At 44.6% G+C, this 6,491-nt stretch overlaps 1 pseudogene; it reads left to right on the plus strand.

The window, feature by feature from the left end:
• Positions 1-4,952: 4,952 nt before the first annotated feature.
• On the plus strand, positions 4,953-5,070 carry LOC124620815 (annotated as a pseudogene).
• Positions 5,071-6,491: the final 1,421 nt, after the last annotated feature.

Raw genomic sequence — 6,491 nt, forward strand, 5'->3', positions numbered from 1 at the left:
CACGCAACACCGATCACAAAATAACTGCTCAAAGTTTCAGTGCGCCTACATCCATTATTGCGAATATTCTTTCCTGCTGTGATAATATATACGTGATATTCATTAGTATGTATGCTTCAGCAAATTGCTAAGGAACTTTCAGCATGGAAAGCATGCAGAGCTTAGATGCAATCCTGACCATTGGTTAAAATGAGATTGGATCCAGACTGATAAACCAGCTATAATTTGCCCATATTGAAACATACCTGCAACGACGAAGATGTACTTATGGCAAATAAAGGATTTTCTGTAAAATGAATGGATTTTTAAAAAATATTTCATGTTGTATCACCTGGAACTTACTCGCAGTCACTTAAATTACCTAATTATTTTAATCTTACCTCTATTAAGCATGAGTTTCGCTGTTGACACTGAAACTTTTCTATGAATGTCGTCGTTTTTTCGGTTTCAGATTGTGGCAGTAGCTGCAAGCCGTAATGAACAAAGATATTTATTTATCGTACTAGAATGTTATGTTCCGAAAATCATAATAACCGGTTTCCACATGTCAATGCCCACAAAAAGTTTAATTTTAAGGAGTCGACAACTTTAAACGTTGCTTGCATATTTTGCCAGTTACAGGTCGTTTTTATTTTTCATTTTGCGTTCCTGTTATCGTGGTAGTTGTTTGGTAACAAAGATGAGTCAAATAGTTTCTGATAAAGGGTAGGAGTCGTCTATAGCCATCTGGTGCATACGGAAATTTACATGGTGTTGGCTACATTATGAGGACACGCTTCTTCCATTTGTAATAATGCTTTAAACTGACAAAATTGCTGATTCTTCCCTTCTGGGTTATAACTTGCACCAATTATTGGATCCTGCCTGTTATCTTCCCGCCCTGACAACGATACCTAGCATAGGAGATCATTTCCGATTAGCAGGATGAAAGTAAGCAAAGACTTTCCGGAACGAATCTTCATGTCGCAGCGGAGTGTGTGGTGATTTGGAACTTCCTGGCAAATTGTAGACGTGTGCCAAACCAGGACTTGAAACTGGGACCTTTGCCTTTCTGGGAAAGTGCTCCGCCGACTGAGCTATCCAAGAATGTTACACAAACCGCTCTCATAGCTTCACTTCCACCACTACCTCCTCCCATGGAATGAGGTTGAGCCGAGTCTCAACAATATCTTTGCCAGAGTCCAACAACGCATGCCGAAGAACAAGTGGTTCAAATGGCTCTGAGCACTATGGGACTTAACATCTGAGGTCATCAGTCCCCTAGGACTTAGAACTACTTAAACTTTACTAACTGAAGGACATCACACACATCCATGCCCGAGGCAGGATTCGAACCTGCGACCTGCCGGCCGAAGTGGCCGTGCGGTTAAAGGCGCTGCAGTCTGGAACCGCAAGACCGCTACGGTCGCAGGTTCGAATCCTGCCTCGGGAATGGGTGTTTGTGATGTCCTTGGGTTAGTTAGGTTTAACTAGTTCTAAGTTCTAGGGGACTAATGACCTCAGCAGTTGAGTCCCATAGTGCTCAGAGCCATTTTTTTCGAACCTGCGACCGTAGCGGTCGCGCGGCTCCAGGCGTTAGCGCCTAGAACCGCTCGGCCACTCCAGCCGGCGCCGGAGAGCATCTGTGAAGCACGGAAGGTAGCTGATGACGTAGTGGCGGAAGTAAAACTGTGAGGGTGTTTTGTGAGTCTTGCTAGGATAGGTCAGTGTATTAAGCACCAACATGCGAAAGACGGAGGTAGGAGGTTTGAGGCCAGTCCGGCAAATATTGTTATTGTGCTAATAAATTTCAAGGCAAGATTTTCTGCTCAGTTCCAGTTAACTTTTTTAAAGCCACATATAGGTTTAAATTACAAGAGGAAAGCTTAACAAAAATAGATGCGAATCGCACTTATACTCGACTAAAACAGCACATCGACAGAGCAATGAGCATTCTGGGTGAAAAAAAATTATCTCCATGTATTCTATGTAACAGCACATCGACCCACACTGAAAGATTTTTTGAAGCAGCTGGAGTGAGCATTCTTATGTTCACCACTTTCACCACATTAGTGTGGCACTCCGGATGTACTAAAACATTATTATTCACGAGTTTGAAGAATTCTTTTCGAAAACATTTAATCCATTCATACTTCAACACTAATATAGATATGCGGCTTCATCCAGGGGACGGGATAACTAAAGCTGGTGGTAAGAATATGGTTCAGACAGTGCTTTCCATTTCTACAGTGAATCATATAGTTTTCTTTATCGCATAATGTTCTTTGGAACTTCTGGATTATTGATGTGAGGTGGTGGTACAATTTCAAATGGTTCAAATGGCTCTGAGCACTATGGGACTCAACTGCTGAGGTCATTAGTCCCCTAGAACTTAGAACTAGTTAAACCTAACTAACCTAAGGACATCACAAACATCCATGCCCGAGGCAGGATTCGAACCTGCGACCGTAGCGGTCTCGCGGTTCCAGACTGCAGCGCCTTTAACCGCACGGCCACTTCGGCCGGCGGTACAATTTCTCTGGATATTATAGTAGGACAGAGTGAAGATCATGTAAATTTTCTGGATACTCAAAATCCACTTCTAAAACTTAACCTATATCTGAATAATCTGGTATACTCCATACGTCAAACCCATCCCAGGAGACCCAAACAAAATCAGAAAGTGGTAAGTACTGCAACATGACCCAGTTGTGCAGACTGTTAACACTGAGGTGTGTAATACAAGTATCGTATTTATTTCAATTATAATGAACCATGAACCAATTGTATGTAACTACATCTACGTGAATAGTGAACAAAACCAACTCTGGTGCCGAACTTAACAAACTGTGATTTTTTACGTCACTAGCATGTTGCAATTTTATATTAGTTGTCTTCATCAGTTCATGTCATTCCTAAGTGTCACGTCACATAATTAGCTATATATTGATCAGAAAGAACATTATGACCACCAACGTACTGTCTGTATAAACCCGTCCAGGCGATAGCAATGTTATCTGGCGAGAAATGACTGCTACCAGACACACGCACGATACATGTAATATTGAGCGTACTGTCCGTGTGTAGAACGGAAAAGGGGTGCGATCCATCTGAATTTGACAGAAGGCAGATTGTGGTGGCCCATAGCGTCGGCACAAGCATTCCGGGAACTGTGTGACTCGTTGGGTGTTCGAGGAGTGCTGTGGTGGGTATCTTCAACACTTGGCGAAATCAGAGTGGAGCCACTTCTAGACGTCGTGCGGTTGGGCAGCCACCCCTCATTACAGGCGCCAGACGTCGTAGGTTGAGTAGACTGGTAAAACAGGGCAGACGCCGAGCTGTGGAGGAGTCAACTTCAGACTTTAACTCTGGGCACAGTAAGTGTGTCTAAACACACAGTGTGTGTGTGTGTGTGTGTGTGTGTGTGTGTGTGTGTGTGTGTGTGTAAGTATAATCTAACTTCTGCACCATTTCAGTGCAGTAATGTGTTCATTGTAAATAAGTATTACAGTAGTTGTATTACATGTTTCTTACCTTATAAATAAGTATAAAACTTTTTTATTTTAAATTCAGTGCAATAGTATTTGTAAAATGACTCTTAGTGTTCATTAAAAAATGACGATCATTCCACTTGGGACCTGTGGAATGGTACATTAGCTTATTTGTTTTAGTTTAAATATTTGTCATGTATTGTTGTTTTTCTGACATGTTCCACATCCTGGAGGACCTCCTCACTACGGATCAATTGGAATGAAAGTAAATCTAATCTAATCTAAACGCTCCTTACGATGGGCTTCCGCAAACGACATCATGTTAACAACAAGACATCGGCAACTACGACTGAAATGAGCATGTTACTTGGACGTTGGTGCTGTGGCAGAGCGTAGCATGGTCTCACGAATCCCGATAACTTCTTCACCATGCCGATGGGAGGGCGAGAATCCGTCGTCTTCTTGGGGGACAGCTGCTTGACGCTTGTACTGCAGGACGGAGACAAGCTGGCGGCGACTCCGTTATGCTCTGGGGAACAGTCACTTGGGCATCTACAGGTCCAGTCAAGGTCGTGCAAAGCACCATGACGGCCAAGGTGTATAGCTCAAAAATGGCTCTGAGCACTATGGGACAACTTCTAAGGTCATCAGTTCCCTAGAACGTAGAACTACTTGAACCTAACTGACCTAAGGACATCACACAGATCCATGCCCGAGGCAGGATTCCAACTTGCGACCGTAGCGGTCGCGAGGTTTCAGACTGTAGTGCCTAGAACCGCTCGGCCACCCCAGCCGGCCACAAGGAGTATAGCACACTGGTTACAGACCACGTGCGCGCCTGCATGACGATCATGTTTCCCAGCAGCAGTGGTATTGTTCGACAAGATAATGCGCCATGCCACAAGACCAGGAGTGTGATAGAGTGATTTGAGGAAACAAATGGTTCAAATGGCTCTGAGCACTATGGGACGTAACTTCTGAGGTCATCAGTCTCCTAGAACTTAGTACTTAAACCTAATTAACCTAAGGACATGAGACACATCCATGCCCGAGGCAGGATTCGACCCCGCCACCGCAGCTGTCACGTGGTTCCAGACTGTTGCACCTACAACCGCTCGGCGACTCCGGCCGGTCTGATTAGAGGAATCCAGTGGGAGTTTCAATTCATGTGCTGGCCGCCCAACTCGCCATATCTGAACGCGATCGAACACATCTGCTATGTGACTGAACGTGGCGTCCGAGCTCGTCAACCTTTTCCCTGGAATGCTGATGTTATCCATGTAAAAGGTGGACACACCAGCTATTAGGAAGGTGGTCAAAATGTTCTGGCCGATCAGTGTATCTAAATCGTAAATTTTAAGAGAGAGTGAACGAAAAATTTCTAGCAAATCAGTCGAAATCAAGACTTTCGTTTTCAGATATAACTTCGAGTAATGTTCTAACATCTTGCGCACAAAAAAAGTCCATCCATCACATGCTTTTGACAACGGCCTTGCCACAGTGGATACACCGGTTCCCGTCAGATCACCGAAGTAAAGCGCTGTCGGGCATGGTCGGCACTTGGATGGGTGACCAGCCGAGCCGCCTTGCGCTGATGCCATTTTTCTGGATTCACTCTGCCTGGTGATGCCAATTGAGGGGAGACTCGACCGAATAGGAGCGGCTCCGGTCTAAGAAAACCATCATAACGACTGGAAGAGCGGTGTGCTGAACACACGCCCCTCCTATCCGCATCCTCAGCGAGGATGACAAAGCGGTCGGATAGTCCCTGTGGGCCACATGTGGCCTGATGACGGAGTCCATTACATGCTTTTCCATAACCTGCTCTTTTGATTGTGGTTTCAGCAGTCAGAAAGCTTTTGAAAGCTCCAATCAGTAGAACAGAAGTGCAAAATTATATATGCAAAGTTATATGACGATACATATACAGGATACATGATATCATAAGTTGCGTAAAATACCGCCGAAACGTGCATGATGCTTACATGTATAGTCACTACAAACTCTATTAGCAATAAACTTCGTAGACAGTATCCACATACGCCGCTGAATGTATCTATAATACCGTATCATTGTATGACACATAGATCAAGAGATATGACAAAAACAGTGAGATGTGTGAAACCCTACGGCATCGCGCATAACATTTGAATGTATTACTTCGTTGCTAGTAACTACATTCCCAAAACGGTTTCCAGACAGTATCGAGAAAAGCCACTGAATCTACTTACAAAATTATGTCATTGTACAACACATAGTTCAGAAGAAGGTACCTACTGCCCAACAACCACAGCACCGCTTTAAATGGTTCAAATGGCTCTGAGCACTATGGGAATCAACTGCTGAGGTCATTAGTCCCCTAGAGCTTAGAACTAGTTAAACCTAACTAACCTAAGAACATCACAAACATCCATGCCCGAGGCAGGATTCGAACCTGCGACCGTAGCGGTCTTGCGGTTCCAGACTGCAGCGCCTTTAACCGCACGGCCACTTCGGCCGGCAGAGCAGCGCCAGGAAACGGTATCAAGAAGACGGTGACCCGCGCGCCAATGGAAAGAGCGGTCAGCACCACACCTCCAGGAAGACAGAGTTCAGCACCCCTTGTCAACGCTGATCTAACCAGTCGCCCGTCGATGGTCGGCCCCGTTCGGTCGCACACGTCGAGAAGAACAGCAATGGCTAATAGGAAGACAATACTTACCCTGTGTTCTACGAGTAGTAGCACTGTGTAATGTAACTGCACGTAGGAGGCAAGACAAGTTAAGTTTCTTTTCTTTTCAGAAGTAAAGTGATCAATTAATCTTACAGTGTTATGTAAGTTAAAAAAATGGTACAAATGGCTCTGAGCACTATGGGACTTAACATCTATGGTCATCAGTCCCCTAGATCTTAGAACTACTTAAACGTAAATAACCTAAGGACATCACACAACACCCAGTCATCACGAGGTAGAGAAAATCCCTGACCCCCCGGGAATCGAACCCGGTAACCCGGGTTATGTAAGTTATCATACCGCATGCG

The sequence above is a fragment of the Schistocerca americana genome, chromosome 6, assembly GCF_021461395.2.
Source record: "Schistocerca americana isolate TAMUIC-IGC-003095 chromosome 6, iqSchAmer2.1, whole genome shotgun sequence".
Classification (NCBI taxonomy): Eukaryota; Metazoa; Arthropoda; class Insecta; order Orthoptera; family Acrididae; genus Schistocerca; species Schistocerca americana.